We start from the raw sequence: 21,569 nt of genomic DNA, 5'->3' as shown, positions 1-21,569 counted from the left end.
ATTTATTTATTTCTTCAGGGAGATAATGGATTGTGTTATATAACTGCAGTATATACCACCTCGAAAAACCAATTTATCGGGGGCGTCATTGTTGTTAGTACCACATAACATGTGCATGAAATACATTTAATATTTTTGAAAAACAATTTCGAACATTAATACACGTATCAATTATTAGAGTTCCAAAATGTCTCTTAAAATGTATAATAATTATTTGACTCAACGTAAAAAAAAATATTAAAAAAAATCTATCTTAGGGTCGCGATTTATAGAGTTTAACTGTGCAAATATATTTCAAGTAAAAAGACTAATTTACTAATATATTACTATTATTATACATTTTCATATATTTACTCAAATATAGTATTATGTACGTTTTAAAGTGAAGACTAGTGTAGGGTGAGATTAGGACTATATACTACTATGTTAGGTTTATTTTCCTGACGAATTGTGTCCTGACGAAAAACTGAAATACACCGCGAGTTTTATCCTGAATAAATGTTGATTTTTAGTAGATTTTTTACATAGTTTCATATACATTTTTGCCCAGTATGCAATTATTTGTTTTACTTTTAATTTATGTATATTATTATAAATATAAAAATACACCAAAGGATACATCATTTATTCATGTGAAAAGTATATGTATGCTAACATTATAATATTTAAATGGACACATTTTTCGATTTGAATTTATCAAAACACTTATTTTTTCGTTAGAACACACAACTCAGTTTAACTGAAAAACATCGAGTGACATTATTAATTTTTTGGGACTCACTAACTCGTTTGCAGCCGATTATAGTGGATAAACCCGGTGCCCCAGCCTAGGGTGACATTTTTAATAATAACACTCGTTAACGAAAAGTATTAACGTTTTAAAAATATATTCTTACATAATTCCTAAATACATAACAAAATTGTTGAAATAAATAACATTTTATTATTGTTTATGTTGTTTAATTTTTTAATTAAAATTCCGAAGCAGAATATTTTTCTGAAAGTTTTAAGACCTAAAAATAAGTGTCTTAAACTATTATAGTTAATAGAGTTAAGTGGTTTAAAGTTTAGATTAGCGGGGTAGTGAACCAATTTTTAGGGAGTACCTACCTGAATACCTTTGACGGGGGGGGGGGGGGGGACATTCCACTCCACTAATCGGAACATTAAATAGATACTCAAATTATAACTAATAAACGACTCGTTTAAAAGTCTAGTTTAATTCATCGATGTAGTCAGAAAAATGTGAACTTAAATTAGTTATATCGTTAAAAAATAATAAAAATAAGTATATTTTAAAAAAATCTTTAAAAAAAAATAAAAACCTAAAACCCCGATAACGATTAAAGATAGTAAACATATTGTTTTTTCAATGATCTCAAGTTATATAATTTTATAATACCTATATTATATCTTTATTATAAACGTTTATACTATTCTAGATAACGTTTGTTTACTGTTAAATGAATCATACAGTGTAATTTATAAGATAGTATAGTATTCATCGCTCTGTAGATACTGTATTATGTATACACGTCCGATGACATATTCTGCCTGTATAACCGGGTGGTTGAGAATCCATACCAATCGGACGAGGCTAGTGAACGCGGTACTCGCAGACGCCCGGATTCATTTGGCATATAATAATAATAGCCCATAAAACAGCACTATTGTCGTTCTATACGGCTTCCATATACACGTCGATCCGTCCCCTATATATAGGCACCGCGTATATAATAATATTATTATAGTGATCGTGCACTGCAGCAATGTCGTAAAACTACCGGTAAAATACAAAGACGCGAATACGCATGGTATACAGGGTCACAATTTCCATAATAAAGCTGAATGCCCCTGTTTTATTCAGTAAGTCTTATGATCACGTGGATATAATACGATTAATAAACTTCACCCCCTTCCCCTCCCCCACCAATAAATAATCACAAATTTGCTTCATCGTACATACTGGGTACATAGAATATTAGTATTATTATAACAAAATGATAACTACGTAATTAACTGTCTTATGTCATTGATGGTACTAAAACAGAGGGGGAGGGGCTCTTATTCATGAACCACCATTCAACTTAAAAGAAATTGTAACATTAATTTGCATCCGAAACCATAAAATGTTTGTGGTTTTAAAATTATTATAATCAAAAATTATATTAATCGCAATAAGTTTAATATCGTCAAAGTGTAACGTGGCCTAACAACAAATGAATAAAAAAAAACATTTTATTTGCTCAACTCTACACGGAAAATGAATGAGTGTATAAATTGTATATACAGCTGTAGAATATTGCATAACTATAAACGCGTATAATATATATAAATAGTGCAGTATAGTATGGGCCCTGCCAAATATTCAAGTAATTTTGTTAACCAATAATTAGAGGCAAATAATATTTTATTTAAGAAAAAGATAATATTTAAATTTTTCAAACAGCATTTTAAGATTTAAGCATTTAAAAATTACATTACTTTTATCATCTCACAACTTCTTTATTAGGTATATCTGTATAAGTACTACAATAATGCTGTGGGGGCGTATGATGCTTGTATGTATTATAATATGTTGTATTATATGTTGTATACTTGACACTTGTTCGTATTATGTATACGAGTACGTTTTTGTTGTAAATTTTGTTGTTATTAAGTTATAATATCTTCTAATATATAAAAATATCGTGGGTTAAAATATCAGGTGTTTGTGGTCGCACTCCTCTGAAATAGCTTGACCGATTTTAATGAATTTTTTTTATTATTTGGGAAGTATGAGAATAGATCATAAAGTCATTTTTTATCTTCCTAGTTTGAACCCGGAGAGGTGCTCAGATGGGGATTTTGAGATTTACGGTTGAAAATGTTTGTTTATAAATAATTGCTATTGTTTATAGAAGAAATGATTAATATACCCTGTTCAAAATAAGAAGCACATAGATTTACATAAAAAAAACCAGTTATGACCGTGGCCGTCTATATGCTTCTTATTTTGAACAGGGTATAGAAATTAGTATTTATTATTTGGTTGCCATTGGTTAATCCGGCAGATCAGGTGCAAGCATGCATCATATTAAATTTACCTACTTGATTTGCTGTTGCACATTGTCCACCATCCGGCGTGTCAGATTGCCTACCAGGGAGGTTGAGTTGCACTCACAAAGAGTTGAACAATCACAATTTTTTTTCAGGGAACGAAATGCGCGGGATCAGCTAGTAATATTAGTCATATTTAACAATATATATTAAGTCTTCCGGAGACAATACGCAATTGTACAGCCAGTGGAGAAGTTCGGTATTTCACGAGGCCATTGCCTCACGACCATTTGGGTGGTGTTACCCCTTGGCTATATAAAATATGACATATTATTATTACATACAGTTTTTTATAGTAAAATGTATAGGTGGGGATGGTCACCTATAACATTTATATTGGTCTCATAAAATAAAAAAAGTTCATTCCACCATTGCAAGGTACAGCAAAGTAAAGCAAAGCCATTGTACCAACAATTGATATTGTATCGGTGTTTTCGATTAATTGTATATAACTTTGAGGAAAAAATTTTTAATTATTATAAGTATTAAAGATTAGGTACGTATTAAGAAATTGAGTTAATAAATATGCATACGATATTATAACATGTACGGTTGTAGTGTACTGCCAGTACTGAGATACTAAAAGGTTGAGAACTACTGGTGAAGTGTACATTAAGTGCATCAATATAATATAGGTATATACGTACATCTATATAGGCAGGGATAGGTCATATATGTAAGATAGATGTAAAAGTACAGCAATGATTAGCTCAAGACCCAACTGATACATTAAAAATCTTCGAAAAGATACTATATAGTCATTAAAATATACTGTATATACGATAAGAGATAATTTTTTTAAATTATAATTTTAGATTCTGAACCTAACATAAGGAGCCAACATATTATTATATTTGCGATAAATAATAATGTTTTTTTACTCAGTAATTCAAAAATAATTTGTTCTATACATTGAAAAGTAAAATCTGCAGTTTTGAACTTTTTTACGATTAATTTTGTGATTTCGTCAATCGGCTACGATGACACTTGAGGTAAACTTATCTGAATTCATTATTATAATTATTTTTTTTAATTCTAAAAAAAATTTATTAAAAATGTATTTATTTATTTTGTGACTATTTGTATTTTCTTAGTATCTTTATGTTAACAATTGATACAAAAAATGTGCAAGATGCACAAAAAAGTATCAATATATAAATTACAAAATATATTGTGTCTGACATAGGTAGGTACATTCGTGCATATAGGTAGATGTTAATTTCTAATTAAATAATAAATATATATAATATGCGTGTAATAGTGTGTGTGTTTTTTCTGGACTGCGTGCGTGCTTGAATACATCGTAAAAGAACCGCCGCTACCGTGTAGGTACCTGTATTAGCGAAAGAGCCATCGTTTTACGGTCCACGCGTATATAAAACATAAAAAACTAAGATTTACGCGGGCTCAGTAAAACGCGGTTGTAATTAATTAGACGACTCTCAAAGTAGGTAGCGTACCTACATTGTACAAAATAATAAGATAATCATATACAAGATACATCTGTATCTTTATATTTAGAAATAAAGGTACAGATCGAGTACAACGCGATACCCTTTTGTACGTTATGGACAAAGATGACAAATTTTAAATTATGAAATTGGTCCGAGAAATGTCGTCAACCAGAAATATTATTAAAAAACACGTTCATAGCCAAAAAATGTCAGTTTTTTACCAACCAATGACGCAAATTTCCAAGATTTCAGGGGGTCAAAGATGACAAAAATGTATGCATTATTGTTATATCATAATATTGTACCCGTACACCATATTATATAGTAAACAAAACTGAAGGCCTATTATGTTCAATGTTTATGGATTAACACAATGAGCTACTTCGCACCCCCACCCATACACATAATATACACGCTTGGAAGACTTTTTGTGGGGATGTCCCACCATGTCCACTATTCGGCTCCCTGATTTTTGGAAATGAGTCCACTTCAAATCAGAATGACGATATGAAATTTTCATTACATATTTTCACCAGTATTGCGTAGGTATATTATTACCTCGTTATTAATTAGTATAACATTATATATTTACATGTACGTTGATCGTGTATGTATAGAACTTTTCAGTTTTTGCTAATTAAAATTAAAATAAACAGAACGAAATTTAGAGTTGTTAATTATTTAACGCAAACAGAAACACTTTAGAAAGTTTTAGTAGGATCTTTTAGTGACGTTAAGGTAAATAAAAGGTTGCGTCCTTTGTATGCCGTACAATATAATATAGGTACATTAGAATCTGCTTATATGTTATAATGATGTCGGATACAACAATTTCCAGAAAACCTAGCTCAGTCGGATTTCTATCTCATGTGTATTAATTCTATTCGTATTATACAATGATGCCGATTACAATGATAAACTCGAAATAACGATGTCATATTATAGCCAATACAATATTTAACGAAAACTGGGCTTTCATTCGTTTATGTCACACAATTTTCGAAAAAAATCATAATTATATTATGTGTTGCTTATTTCGAATAAATACATTAATCGATAATAATAATATAATGGCTATTATAGGCGTGTTAAATTCTAATCCAAGATAACTAGAGTCGAGAAGATTCGGACTTGACCGTCGTCGACATTTGCAATCATCCCGTCACTCGGGAAATTGAACGATTTACAATAACGGAAAAGGAAATAATATGCATAATATATATTATTATATAGTAGGTAGTCCTCATGAAGTAATGAAGAGCCCTTTAAGATTATTATATTATTAATCATTAGGTATGAATTAATACTTAGTTCCGAAAGTAATTAAAATACTAATTATAAGAACTTTTTATATTAACACTTTAAGTTAAAACTGTTGAAACACAAAATGTGTAAAATTTCTTTTGATGTGAAACGTTATAACTTAAAATAGGTATAGTATATGTATGGAGTATGAAAAAAAAAACGTTTATAATTAAACTGTGTGGTCGAGTTTTTTAAGTGTTAATAGAATTTTTTTAGTTCTGTAGCTATAATAAATTCATTTGAGTTGAATACCTAACTTGAAAAATACACAAGTTAGAATTGTATTCTGCTCTCCTCAAAAACACACCCTCCCTCCAACCACTTCTCCAAGATTTGTGTTATCGACTCGAATGCATATAATATATCAAACGAGTCGTAAACAATATAAGTAGCTGACGTATATAGGATACATAAAATATAGCCTGTGCAGGTAAAACGAACAGAAGTGAAAAAAAAAAACTAAAAACCATTTGTATCGGAGACCGCATTCACTGTGGCTAGGTGGTTAGGCATATTGTAATGGGTTTTGCAAATCTTGTCCGGCAACAAAAAAGTCATATAAATATATTCACACCGAACGCTGTCGACTAACCTAATTACCTACCGTAATTTATACGACCCACTGAAGCACTGAAAAATCGTGCGTAAGTAATCTATAACAAAAGGGACAAACGTGCATGCACTTATCATTATACGACCTACCTAATATATATATATTTATACGTCATATTATATATATATTATTATTATATATACAACACGCCTCGTCTGCTAAACTAAATGCGAAGTAATTGACGTTAAAATATTAAAATATAACTTATACCATATGATTGGGACACTACCGGGAATATACAAAACATAAAATAAATGCACTACATACATTACGACGCGTACTTAGTTTATTTTTCCCTCTAAATGTGAGGTAGGCACTTTATATTTTTTAAAGATATTTTAAAACATTATTTTATCGCATAATGTAAATATTGAGCGACGATGATACCCACGCCGAAGAAAATATGATCAGTCAGTGAATTGAGTAAAATAAATAATAAAGTTATGTCGATCGTGCAAATATTATTTATCTTGATGCGGATGACGTTTGATAAAATAATATTCTGTCCAAAGTTTGTCTGGCAGGGCACTATTTCACCGAAAACCGCAAAATGTCCGGGATGGAAGGGATTCATTATACACTGTATTATCACAGTATTAACAGTAATTCTGTGATATAAAAGTTTTTTTAAAAAACTGCATGGACATCATAATTTACTAGTTAATATTTTTAAATATTATATAATGCAATTCATACATTATTGAATAATTACTGATAATTATTAAAATATACACGGTGAAAAATAAATAAAAACATCATTTATTAAGGGGAAAAGTATGAAAACCAACAGGATAATATAATAATTGTTAATGTTGATAAATTCAAAGTTATATAAAATGCCTGTAATTTAATATTTAAAAAAAATGTTTGAAATATTATGAGGGTAATTATTTACAACATTGTACATTTATATATTATTTTATATTCGTTGCGTTATCCGTATGACTGTTTGTTTAATAATTATCAAGATGATGCACCAGTGCAGACGTTACGAGTGTAAAGTATTGAAAAGTTTTCTCAGTAAAACGCTTCTGGGAGATTGCGAGAAAGAAGGGGGCGGGGGGGGGGGGTGCTCGTATTTCCCTAAACATTATTTTTTCGTTTATTTGTAATACCCGACACACGCACTGCATATTATAATAATATTATTATCGTTTGTTATAAATGACTATGTTCCAAGGGGCACAGTCAAATTGTAACCTTATAACCTATTTCCTATATAAAGTATAGTTAATTATAAAAAAAAAAAAATTATGATTCCTTCATGTTATACGTAATTTCGACACGTTAAGAGTTTAATGCCGGGAGAGCTTACAGTACTGTCCTAATATATATAGTACCTTTACCAATTACTAATTTTACATTTAACAATAATAGCTATATGCAATTTATTATTTCTTACTAGAAAAATACGATGGTCACAGTGACTTGTACATAGCAGAACACAATGTTATTTTCTGTTCTCTCCGTAGACAACTTTACTCATCATGGAACAGTTTGATCGTACACGTAAACGAAAAAAAATAAACCGTCGACTCGTTGTTTCGAAAAACCACACCGGATTAGTCAAGGGGTAAATTAAAACTTCGAACTAGATAATCGCTCGTGGGGAAATATCCCAGGGACGAGAAGGGATGTTGTCCAGCACTGTGGAAAATACACCCCCTTGTTCAAGGTTAAATGCACCGGAGTGGAGGACGGGTATGTCCGAGTACCGTGTTCGTGACGTGTGCATAAAAACAGTGGATCGAACGCCGTACGTATCCCGCACAGTATACGTCGCGAAATACAGCTATACATGTTATTATATAGACATAATATTATATTTTATAGAGTATAAATAGTTAGGTATTGATATTCTAGGCTTGAACGAGATCAATAATGTTATTACAAACCGTGTTCAAAATATCATCGCAATGCCGTCGCAGCCTTTTTTAAATACGGTTAAATATTATAATATTATTAGGACGTTGTCACAAGCTACTTGTAGCGAGTATAATATGGCGATCCAAAGTTTTTGCTTGAACACCACAAATTGAAAACGTCGTTTGAGCACAAAAACAAGTATTTTGTTGTACAGCTTTTAACATCTCAAACTTTCACTTATCGTTGAAATCTACTTCAATACCTACTACGGATATTATAAATTAATATTTTCTTCACGAATGCATGACGATTGTATATCTATAATAGTGGCAATGCAAATATTATTCAAGCCGTATTATTTTTACGTAAACCAAAATGTTGGATGCTACATCCCATTTTGTTTGTCTGATCATCTGATTGTAAACTTCTAAAATAAGCTCTAATTTCCACAGGCGTTTACTAGATTTACACTGAACAATTACTTAATGTTAGAAAATCACATTAAACATTTATGAATATTAATTAAATTAAAGATTCACAGTATATTTAATTCAATAATAAATAAATTAACTATATGGAAAACCCTATATTGAACACTTATAGTGAACACAAACTATAACTCAAAGAATTGAAAACCTAATGGCAAATCTCACAGTCATTGAGTCATCACATGTAGAATATATATATTTGTTATAATTATTATAGAATATAGACCCATAGTAAATGTTGTTGTCATAATTATTTTTAAAAATAGGACTACCTACCCAAAATATATAGTACTTATCAAAAATAGATGTTTCTATTTATAAAAAATACAAGGATTACTGCTCGAGCGCGTTATAAGAGAGCTAAAGATTTGAAATGTTCTTATAAATGCGTATTTATCCATTTAGGTATCTTGTCAAAAGATTCAATCTGACGTAATCCTGTCAGGAATTTAGTGTTAACTGAAAAAAATGATCATATTTTATACCTTCAAAGCAATTTAAACATAACCCATAATATATTAATTTGATATTTGACATTTGTATTGTGAATGCTAATGGCATAGAAATTGAAGCTTTTTCTCCATGTTGATATCAAAAGTGATTTATTTGGTACCAGATGTGTTCAGCCTCCAACCTTAATTGTATAATATTTAACATAATATTTAACTGGAAAATGTCTGTTTAGTGAAACGGTAGCTTAACGAATTAAAACTTACCAAAAGTCATGGTTGTACCTCCCTAATGCTATAGTTCCATGTCTCGTAACACAGCTGCAAAACTTTTTAACTCTGAGCATTAAAAACGAAATAGTTTGTAATTTAGACATTCGGGTGACTATCGGAATGTTTATTTTTACAAAGGAAAACAACAATTATTATTAATATGATAATTGAACGCACTTGAACATATATATTCACCAAGCATATTTACCACCGTTTTCTTTTAATGATAAATTTATCAAAATTCTGATTGAACACATCTATTATACTATAACAATTTTTTCAAATTATAAAAGATTTATAGATTAACTAATATTAATTATTATAATTTTCATATAATCATCATAACCCCTCATAGCTTCCAAAACTAATATAACAGGCATATTATTCTTGGTACACAAAGATATATGACTAAAAAACCATTCAATTTCAAATTATATACATCAATGACATTTTGATAAAAAACATTTAACAATTTACAGGAAAAAAAGTGATTCTTTTTTAAAAAAAGAATCACATAATTGAAGCAAATAATTCAAAATATGGTTCTTAGGTATACTTAAGAACGTCAATAATAAGAATTTGAATTAATTAGTTATAAAAGAAAAACGGGGACGAGCATGCTTGCGCAGGCGAATGCCCTGTATGACAGCAAGAATACGGTATTTAGTAAACGTTGTCTATGCAAACATTTCATTTCATCATTAAACGAATTCGATTAAAAATGTTTAAACGTTTTATTGGAAATTTGTTTGTCATCTCCGATTTCAACTATACCATGAAAATATTATTGGCAGGTGAGCTCTCGGGATGGTTGTCACTGTCAGTGAACTCGCTCTAAATCTGTCACGGTTCACAAAATTGGCTCTCACTATGTGTTTACGTAGATAAGACGTCGCGCGATCACACGCGTAGGTAGGTATACCGTGGTGTCCATTGCACAGGTTTCCGGTCCGATCGTCGCGTCGAGTAAGATTAATGTAGCTACGAAGGATCGGAAACGGAGATAAAAAAAAAAAAAAATTAATAATAATATAAACTGGCAACGGACGAAAAGACAGATCTGCACGGTCCATACGACGATGACACTATACTAGACAGATTTTTTTTTTTTAATTAGAGTCGTAAGTGCGCGGTGGAAGAAGGCGACTAAAAATAACAATACGTCGTACGAGTGTATAGTGTATATGCCATTTAGCTCGCGAAGAAGTCGCCAGACACGTATATAAAAAATAATATTTATTATGTATAAGGCTAGGGCGACATTTAGGAGTTTAAGTGATATTATACAAATGTGTTTCATTACGAAAAAAAAGATCTTACGTTGAAAAACATATATTGTATGTTTTAGTGTATTGTGCATAATATTTGACCCATTTTTTTTCTCGTAACCTCGTTTTTGGCTACTGTTTTGGATTCAAGAAGTGAATAAATATATTTTACAAATATTTTACATTTATATGTTTCCTTTACAATGGTTTGAATCCATAATAAACAATAACAACTCCAACTTCGTCCGACTTTATTTCGGCTTTTACTAATTTTCTAATAATTTAATCAGTCAAAGATGTGTGTTCGTTTTACGTCGGTCGAGTTTGCAGAATAATGATAGTATAATGTGAACGTATAAAAAAAATACTGAAAATAGTGCTCAAAACCAAAAGTGTACGATACGTACTAAGAACTATTACGATTACTACAAGTTACAACTAACGGTTTTGTTTGATTTAATTTATTTATATATGAAACAACTCTATTGCTTGATATTTTATGTCATTTAAACAGTATTTATTTTTAAATGCATAATATATTTTAGTGATATTTTGTGGATTTAAGATAATTTATTACAGAGCGTGAAGTCCCTCTGACCCTAATTAAGTATTCATGTGTAATTCACGTAGGTTTAGTGTGTGACTTGTACGATTTGCACTGATGGTAATCATCTACAGGGGCTACTTGTAGGAACCATTTGTTCAAAACAAAACAATGTGAAAAGCAAATTCTACAGAAACGTCTGGTTATGTGCATAAATAACCAATTTAGTGGAATTATTTTTCTCTATTTCCCTCTCGCTCTCGAATATTCTATTCTTCCAATTTTATCTTCGGTCTTGTAACAATAATGTTGTACGGGATATCGTCTTTTGTCTATAATTTTGAAAATCGGAGCTTTTACTAGTATTTTAGTCAGTTGGAAACTCTTCTGGGTAGTGGATGGACTATTTTTGGTTAGTTTAATTCAGAAGAATTCAGAAGTTGAACAAAGAAAATTTCACTTATCAGAAATCCGTTTTAATTACGAAATAACAAAAATACAATCAGTGTACCTAGGAACATTAATTATGTACAAAATATACGTCTTCCATTAAGCTTATATATACCAATAATCGAATACGAGTTACAACAATAATACTGGGAAATTCAAATCAGTTTTTTGTGTATAACGCATTGACGCCTAACTTTTGACGTCAGTAAGCCATTGGGCATCCATATTATTTATGAACCGAGCCACTGATTTTGACCCTCGCTACAGGATGCCCTGATGCATAGTAATAATGTGTCATTGAAGTTTGACACAGACTCCTTTCGACGGGTTGACATCCTATACGTCTAGAACAATATAATATAATACATATATATATATATATATATAATTTATATACAAATATATATCGTGGATGTATATGCTGCAGACGTCTAGTCACAGGTGTTTTGAGTGATATTTATGGACGTTGACTGATTAAATTAACGATATAATATGGTGTTTAAAAAAAATTAAATGCTGCATCTTATGGTTTTTAATGTGTTTATCACACACAATAAAATCGGGGAACAATATGCCTTGCTGTGAGTAGGTTTTGAGTATATTTCCGACTTCGTTAGTGAGTACTGGGTCATTACAATTTTAGTGACTATCCATTACGGATGTGTTAAATTTGAATTCAATGATACGGAACATAGTATACGAAAAACAATATTTCGAATGGAAACGGTTTATTGTCGGTTTCTATATTTTCTTAGGATAATTTATAATTAATTTTTGACTATTCGTTTGGTGCGGTGGATTGAAATAATATTATACCAATACATTGCATAATATTATACTTTGTACTATTAATTAAAAAAAATACATTTTAGTTATAATCAATTTTAAAATACCAACGACGTAGGGACCATACAATGATGTGACTATATATATGTTCGTGTTATAAATAGCATAATATTAATTTTAATAAATTTAAAATTTCATTGTGTATTCAAAATAATAATTTATGCGTAGGTACTTATAATGGATAATATTTTTGAATTCCTCTTTATAGTATATTATTATTATATTATAATGTTTTGAATTACCTTCGCCTACAGCAAAATTATTAAAATCGATATTTTACGTTTGAATACGCAATTTAATCAACATTTTAACTTCAAGCGGGTATGTACAAAATTGTGACAATGTATGATCAATAATAATATTGTGTATAATAAAAAATATATACAACAAACAACGGCCGGCCAACCGCCACTGCCGCCGCCGCCGCCGACTAGACGCCTTTCGTGGCGGAGATAAACGACCTCCATAAGCATTAATCTGCAGCGAGCACACAAATTAATAAACATATTATTTTTTATATAATATATGGGTTGTATTACGCGAGTGGAATTTTTTGGGTGAGCGGCTTAAGACGGATTTTCGTAAAAATAAAAGAAAACACGATGAAATTCGTCCGGCGCCGTCGCGGCTCGTATAGTGTTGCAGCGTGTAAACATATTATTTTAATAATATGAAAAACGTACTGCCGTTAGCGCCGTGGATTATAGTTTGAAAAATATTGTTTGTACAGTTTTTTTTACCACTGTATATTATAATATGTTTTAATGTTACGAAATGGGGAAAAAAATGGAATATAGAAATATATTTAAACGTTTCGCATAATAATAATGTACGTACACTTTATAATAATAACTTCCATTACGGTTCCAGAACGGTTTATGCAATTTTTATTTATATTATCACTTAGGTCTTGTGGGTGGATCACATAGGTCGTTGAAATGAGCTCGGCTACGGAAAAAAAATGGGAAATCTAGAGCCGAACATCCAGCCAAAACTCAAAAGTGTAAAACCAAAAATTATATTTTCTACTTTTACGTCAAATTGAAGTCTCGTCTATTCGGTTCTTGATTCTCGACACGTATGTCCTAAAAAAATTGGATAGTGTACATTGTTATACGTATCACCTTCACGCAAACATAAAGCGCACAGATTTCACATGTCTGGACTTGTAATTTTTAACAAATATGAAGATGTTCGCTTTTGGGTAGTTATTTTTGATTGTAGGATAAAAAATAGTAAACATATTTCTAATACATTAATGTTCACGTGTTAGTGTGTTACCTATATTATATTGTAGGTATTAACGATATTCAATTAATTTAGTAATCTGTGATTTTTTCGAATTGTCAAGCAGTTTTAAAACACGGTACCTATTATTAATTACAACTTTTTAGTGCATATAATATTATTTGCCTTTTTTTGTCACAAACAAAATTTCTGGAAATTAATTTTGCAATTTTTATAGTAAATTTATCATTTTTTCAAAGTATCATTTTTAGTTTTATATTTTGAAATTCATATTATTCTGAAGCAAAATTATTACTTCCTGTTGAAATTGATACATAAAAATCTAATTTCGTACTTGTAGGTACCTGTTTCATTAGTTGTCTGTATTTATCTTATGTGAGAGAAGTGTTGGTTCATTACTGTGTTCATATATGACTCGTTCAAAATGTTATTTGTATGTACAAAAATCTGGAAAATTATAATAAGTTACGAAATTAAACAAAAAAGTAAAACTTAAAGAATGACATAACGATAACAATACAGTTTATATCAGTGTTTCTCAACCTGGGGGTCGTGACCCCCCCCCCCATGGGGTCGCCAACTTATTATTTAGGGTCGCGTACGAATTAAAACTGTATGTATTATATGTATCTGTAAATATTTGGTATACATTTTGTTGATTAAAAATAATTATAATATTATATGTCATATAATTATATATATAGTATTATATTTTATGCTGTGTACAATGCACAGTAATTTTCTATTGATTATTAATAGTATTTAAAAAAAATAAATGTAGCTATATGTCGCTAAAAAATTGAAATTCAAAAAGGGGGTCGCCACAGTAAAAAGGTTGAGAAACACTGGTTTATATTATATTTTACAGCTCAATAAAACGAGTGTTCACCTTTAAAAAAATCACCTTGTTGTTACTAAGTGATAAAGTCATAACAATAATATTATTGTTGTCGCAGAATATTCGAATATTAATGTTATTATTATTTATAAGATAATAATGGGGCATAATCCGATTTATTTGACGGCGGCATCGTATTTTCAAGTGCGACTTCTGATATTATTATAAAATGTTTAAACTGTGCCACCACGGCAATATAATAACATTCGTTATATTATACGCATTTAGCTGGAGTGTGTGTGCATTGGTATAAAATAAGTGTGCACCAAACATTATACGCTCTTCTAGTCCTCTCTAAATAATGCGTGACTTTACCTGCCGCGATGTATTAAGTTCTAACAAAGATACGTGTGTGGGATAATATTAAAACAATTTTATTTTTATGTTGTTTTGGGCATTCCATAATTATTTTTCCATTGGTCCAATTTAAAGACAGCTCAGATACCTATACATTTGTTTTATTAAATTCAAAAATAATAATACACAATACATAATATTATTTTGCGTTTTTTTTCTGTTTTATTTATAGCATTAACTTTTTTGATATAGTTTTTATTCTTAAATTCTTTTTTCTTTTTGGAACCATGGATAATTTTCATACCATATATTTTCCGCTATGAGAATAGATCAAATTAATTGTATCTCGTAATTTTTTTATCAATACGATACGGATAAGAAATGTCATGTCTTAAACTTGGAGATGGTTCTGACCAACGTTTTAATTGCATTTAGTCGTTTCGCGTCAACCACTCCATCGGGTCACGAATGTATTTTCGATTTATATTTTATACCACTTGCGATTATCATTTATTTTATTTATTAGAAAATGCCCAAAGTTGAAATTTATTATTTCATACTGTTACGTGGAATTCGAGTTATATTATATTGTTCTGACTCCCGATATTTTAATAATTAATTATATATTATAAACATTTTTTTTCATTTTATTTAGGTTATTGTGATTTTTAAAATGTTAAAATGATTTATAGAGATACTACAATATTAGCTGAACTAACAATTACTACAATAATTATGATAATAATAATGGTAATATTATTATTCGTTAGATTTATAATAGGTACAAAATATGACTACTCGCGACCGAGAATGACGAGAAACGATTGAAAATTAAACTATATGTAAGTTTATCTGATCGATTTTTTGCCAAGTTTTATCTTCATCAATTGTTGTTAAAATTGACGGGAGGTATAACACTTTTGAAAATTTACAAGAGTAATGGCGTGGAATAACATTTTGGGAAACTCTGATCTGGCCAGACGCGTTCCTTTGCAGTTGTTGCAGGTTTGTGGCGACGAAAATTGCATTTGATGAGCGCGTGTCTACAGGTTTTTAAACTTCTTTTAAATTTCACCCTCGAACCGTCCGAGATTTAGTACCTATACAACAGGAGTAACAGCCGTTTTTGGATCACGTGCCAAAATGATGCAATCGGTTTTAAAAAAAAATCAAGTGCCAGTAAAATGATCAATGTTCGTAGTACAACATACAGTTGATATACAATTTCTTCTCACAGCGATAGGGATTTAAAAAGAGTTCACTGTCATTTTTAATATCAGCTGTGTGTTTTTTTAGTCTTAATTGTAGACTGTAGTAATGAAACCAAATAAGAATTAGCTTCACCCAACAATGTATTATTTCTCGTTTTGATTTGAAATAATTCACTATGAAAAATAAACTTTCATGGATATGTATATGTTAACGTAAATACTGAGTTATTTGGAATGAACCGCATTCTTTCAGAATACAAAATAATATGGCTGGAACTTGAAAGTTGAAAGTCATGAGTTCCAAACTTTTACTTGCATCAAACTTTTGTAATTTATTGGTAACTTTCTTCTTTAGAATTAATGAAGAATTTTTTTATTTTCATTAAATGCAAGATCAAACAATTGAAATAAAAAATTTAGTCAATGTGCCATCACCCGCCCCATAGGTTTACCATCTATGCTATCCCAGACTACCCCTGGTCCACACCGGAAACCGTGTCGGGGTGTTATAATGCAAGGTGGAGAGATTCGTTTAAACGCGATCCCGACGTTACTCTGAGCTCTGTATGCACCTTATATTTTATTTTTATTGGGATAAACCTCGGTCATTAGCTGATAATTTTTTACTTATATATTTTTTTTTAGTTTTTTTTTTCATTGGTCTTAAGCCTGGCAACTGAGGCTATTAATTGTAGTATGGTACTGAAGAGTTTTTGGTTAGGTGGGGAATGGTTGGAGGAACACACTTTTGTGTTTGGCAGAATTTTCTAGTGGGCACCCGTAGATATCTGCTATGCCCGGGTGTGGGATCGCGGCCTCTCTCTCCAGACACCGTGACTGCCCGAAGAAAAATGCCACCCGTGGCCGGGATCGAACCTTCGTCACAACCAATGCCTTGGTCCGCTCGGCCACTCCACCCCCTCCACTACTTAACACCTAATACAAATAACACAATAATATTATGATATACGCACGTTTGCTGTTATTATTACAACAAGTATTATCTATACCTATTATTTTTTTAGATGAGTTTTTATACATTTTGCTTGTTGTACTCGTTTGCCTCGTCTTGGTCGTGCGATTGACGGAAAAATTCCGGAATGTTGTTTTAATTTCTGGCAGTTGATGTATTATTTGCCAGCATTCGACTAGGAAGGTCTTGGGACGATTATTGTACTGCACATTGGGTTAATCTTCTTTGCACCCAGCGCAAGGTAGCCTTGTGGTTGTGCTCTATTCTTAGACTCTTTAGGATGAAAATCACATATTCCTTTCTATTAAATTTGGTTATCTTTCCAACGTTCGATTGTCCATTTTACGTTGTTGAGTTATTGTAGGTTTTGCTTCACTATATAACTTTTTAGTACCAACTTTTTTTACTGATGGAGTCTTTACCACGTCTTCTTACGCACAAAGTTTATAGTTAATCTTCCTCTTTATTGTTTATCTACTTTTTCATTTCACTCTGTTGACACCATGTATTATACGCTTTGTATATCGCTAATATTTATCCAAAAATTCTGTATCTTGTCTCCGCCACTGCTGTGACGCTGCAGGTATATATATATATATATGTATGTATAATAGGTACATGGTATAAACATTTTGTTATGTATATAATGCGAGGCGTAGAACAGCTTTATATGCAAATCGCTGCGGGAAAACAACATCGGCGGGATATTATATTAGCCATGTACACTTTTATAATGTCTCGCGTTTCGGAGATTTTGCAAAGAAAAATATTGGTTTAACAAACTGTACACAATAACGAAACGAAACGAAACGTAAATAATATTATGTAAGCAAAAGTTTGTTCATATTTTATTAATTAGTATGGCGTTTGTGGTCCTTTTAATATTATACTTATTATTATTATTCATTATCTTTCTTCGTATTATAGTATTATCATACTGTACAAATATATATTATTATTATATAATTATTAGCGGACGTCCTTGTTTTTACTAAAAATTTACTATTTGGTTTTCGCCCAATGAAATATTATAATTAATTTTAAACGATAAAAACAATTTGGTAAAGTCCTAGGACTTTTGTATTTAACATAAGCTGTAAACAGCATAAGTACAATTATATAATTTTTCTAAATCATGTCGATGTGTAAGTGCTTAATACATAAAACCATTAAAAAAAAATAATATCATTAGTACATAATTATTAATTATTGTCAACCTTATAATAGTCCTTTCTATTAAAAAAAAAAAACACTAAATATAGTTAAAGAATATAAGTAGATACAATATTATTAGGTATCTGAACTAAAAGGTTTTTATCGTCTATTATGAATAATATTTCTACAGCCAAAAATATATTTCTCATTTTTTTTAGTAAAAGTAAAATCTAGTTGAGAACCATGCAAAAGGTAAGTTTTAGCGGAAATCAAGTTCACCTCGACCGGTAGAGAAATAATTTGTATTCATAAATAAAAATAATATTAATCGTTTTCAGTTAGTATAACAAATGTTTTTTGATTAATATTAACAAATTTATTTCAATGTCATATTTTCTAAACTAAATATTTGTTATTAATTTTCACAGATGTTTGTAACGCTTTTTATTATTGGTTATATTATAAAGTTGTAGTTTTTATACACTGCAAGAGTTAATTACATTTTCAAAAGTTTCTGTTTCAATCTTTTAAATATTTCATTATTTAGTATAACAATTTCTACCGAGAAGTAGATGATTTAAATCTAGCGATGAAAAATGTCGCATAACAACTTAACTTGATTAAACGAATGTGATCTGTATTTATTTTATGTTAACGCATAATCTTCAAATACAAACATTAATTTTTCTAATCAATTATTAACAAGCTGTGTAATATCTAATTATAGATCTTTAAATTAGAACATTTCTATAGATTAGGTACTCTCGAAAAGGCCAAATTCTAAAGAACTGACTTAAAAAAATATGTATGCCAGACCCCCTTGAATTAAAGAACGATGTTGAAAAAATTAAATGCGGAAATCATTAGTTTTAATATTATAGCCTATATAGCGATTTTCGGTTTTTACGCATTCGTACAATGCAATATTTTACCACACGTTTGGATAATTTTCTGTTTTACTGAAAATCTTTTTTTTTTAACGTGCCTACGTAGTTAAGTATGCTAAAAACGATGGGGAAGTCTGGATTCGCTCAGACTTATTTTAAAGTTATAACTAATTGAAATGTATGGTATTTTCAATACACCTGGCGTTAAGTTGAAAACATCCCTCAACTTGTTATGCAAAACCACCTTGGTGGATGGCAGAATTATTTTTGCACCATATTTTTTTAAATGTTGATTTACCTAGGTTTAAAAAAAAATTCTTTATAATAAGCGTTGTGCGCAAAACACCGAAAATCGTGAACTTTGTAAGGCTACCATAAAAACCAATAATTTCCGGCAATTCATTTTTACACCATCGTTCTTAACTGATTGTATAATATACAGGTTTCGGAAAAAAAAATTTGCTTGGGCGTCAAAATAGATTTACACCACTAAATTTAACAAATATTTTGTTTGAAATAAATTTCAACCCCCCCCCCCCAACTATTACAAAATTTACCCACTTAATATTATGTGACATGTACAGTTTACACCTACAAAACTCGAAATTAATATGAAAATAATAATTTATTTATAAAAATATTATAATTCACGAAAATTAAATGATGTAAAATGATATAATCGATTAAGAGGTAGGTTAATAAATAGGAAATTTTATGGGGACATTTCTAAATGCCATTGATGTCAAACTCTTGGTTTCGTCCAAATAGTTTTCATCCAAAATCGACCAGTGTTTTTTAAGCCAATGAGAATATGTTTCTGATGTTTTTAATGGTCACACTTATTGAAATAATAAAATATTTCACGTATTTTGATAACCACTCGTATATATTCTAATTTATTTGGTGTGTATATTATACTCATATATTATTATATGGGCATCGCTTTAACAAACTATCCAAACATTAACGGTTGCTTGCAAAACAAATTAAATTACGAGCATATATTTATTAGACATAAGTTTAGCAAATTTTGTTGGGATTAAGTTCGCATAAAAACCTTAAAAAGAAAAAAACGTTCACTATAGAATTTTATAATTTTAAATTAATATTTTAGTTAGGAAATTATAATAGATAAACTTCATATATTGAGTATCTGGTTTTAGTAATCTATGCCAATTAAATATTTTTTTTTATTTATATAAGGCTTAAACTCCTGAGGTTATTAGCCTGTAAAAATTACAAAATAGTAGTGATATTAGATATTAGTCTTACAACTATAGGGATACATTACGTTTAACAATAGAGGAGTTTATAGGATATATGTACATTTAACTATTTAATTAATAATAATTTTTCTAAATTAGTTTTGCTAAGCCTATGTCTTTGAAAAAAATGTATATGTTATTGGTGTTCTCTTCTCCAAGTGCCTGTTGCATTGTTAGTGGGTTTCCGAGAATTTGTCTGGAGCGGATGAACTTGGGGCATTCAAGTGTGACGTGTTTAATTGTCAGCGTTTTGTCACAGAGTTCGCAGGTCGGGCTGTCTTTTAAATATTTTTGTAATATCATAATTTGACGTATTTAAACAATATATAAATACAATCTAAAATTGAAAGAAAATATACATCAAATTTTAAGTAAAATCAAAATAATTATTGATTTGACGATTATAGGTACTCAACTCCAATGTAAGAGCCGTAAATGACTACCAAAATGTACGAGTCCTATGTCTATGAATCCTAATTCCAAAAAAAAAATTCGCAGTGTACCTCGTTCGAGTAAGATATACTCATCGGCTCCAAAGAACTTTTCTATTTCACCGTTTTTTTTTTTTTTAAAAATATAGTTGTGATTCCGGTTACCTATCTATTCTAACCACGGACATAATTGGAATAGTAGGTATTTCATTTTTAAACTGATTTTTAATTTTAACGACTCCCCCTCCCCTTTACTGGGGGGAAATAAAACCACGAGGAAATTATTGTTAATAGTTTGGGCGAAAGGGGAACGTGGGGAAAAAAAAGGGAAAGGTCGTTGATGCGGCGATAAAGTGTTACGGCGGTCAACCGTTCATCGGCGGCGGCGGTGGCCGTGACCTCTGCCCGCGAAATCTCGCATTATTATACAATAAGAGAAATTTTTCACGGTCCGTTGTTTTTGTCCCGTTTCCTTTTCACGAGTGGTGTCGTGAATGGCATACCATAAAAATACGACGACGTTCGGCAGCCGTCGTGTCGGCGCGCATC

The 21,569-nt window shown here is 30.4% G+C and overlaps 1 protein-coding gene and 1 long non-coding RNA gene across 4 annotated transcripts in view; one reads left to right on the top strand and one right to left on the bottom strand.

Moving 5' to 3' along the window:
• The window catches only part of LOC107885108 (polyadenylate-binding protein 1-B-like), a 213,776-nt gene that overhangs the window by 67,082 nt on the left and 125,125 nt on the right, over positions 1–21,569 (top strand). The window lies entirely within an intron of this gene.
• On the bottom strand, positions 10,614–14,535 carry LOC115033380. Its single transcript, XR_003838709.1, has 2 exons — positions 14,248–14,535; positions 10,614–12,153 (listed from the first exon to the last, which is right to left on the bottom strand). It is a non-coding gene; the product is annotated as an uncharacterized LOC115033380 (long non-coding RNA).

The sequence above is a fragment of the Acyrthosiphon pisum genome, chromosome X, assembly GCF_005508785.2.
Source record: "Acyrthosiphon pisum isolate AL4f chromosome X, pea_aphid_22Mar2018_4r6ur, whole genome shotgun sequence".
In the NCBI taxonomy this organism is placed as follows: Eukaryota; Metazoa; Arthropoda; class Insecta; order Hemiptera; family Aphididae; genus Acyrthosiphon; species Acyrthosiphon pisum.
The sequence above is the reverse complement of the archived record's forward strand: the minus strand, read 5'-3'. Positions and strand labels throughout refer to the sequence as shown.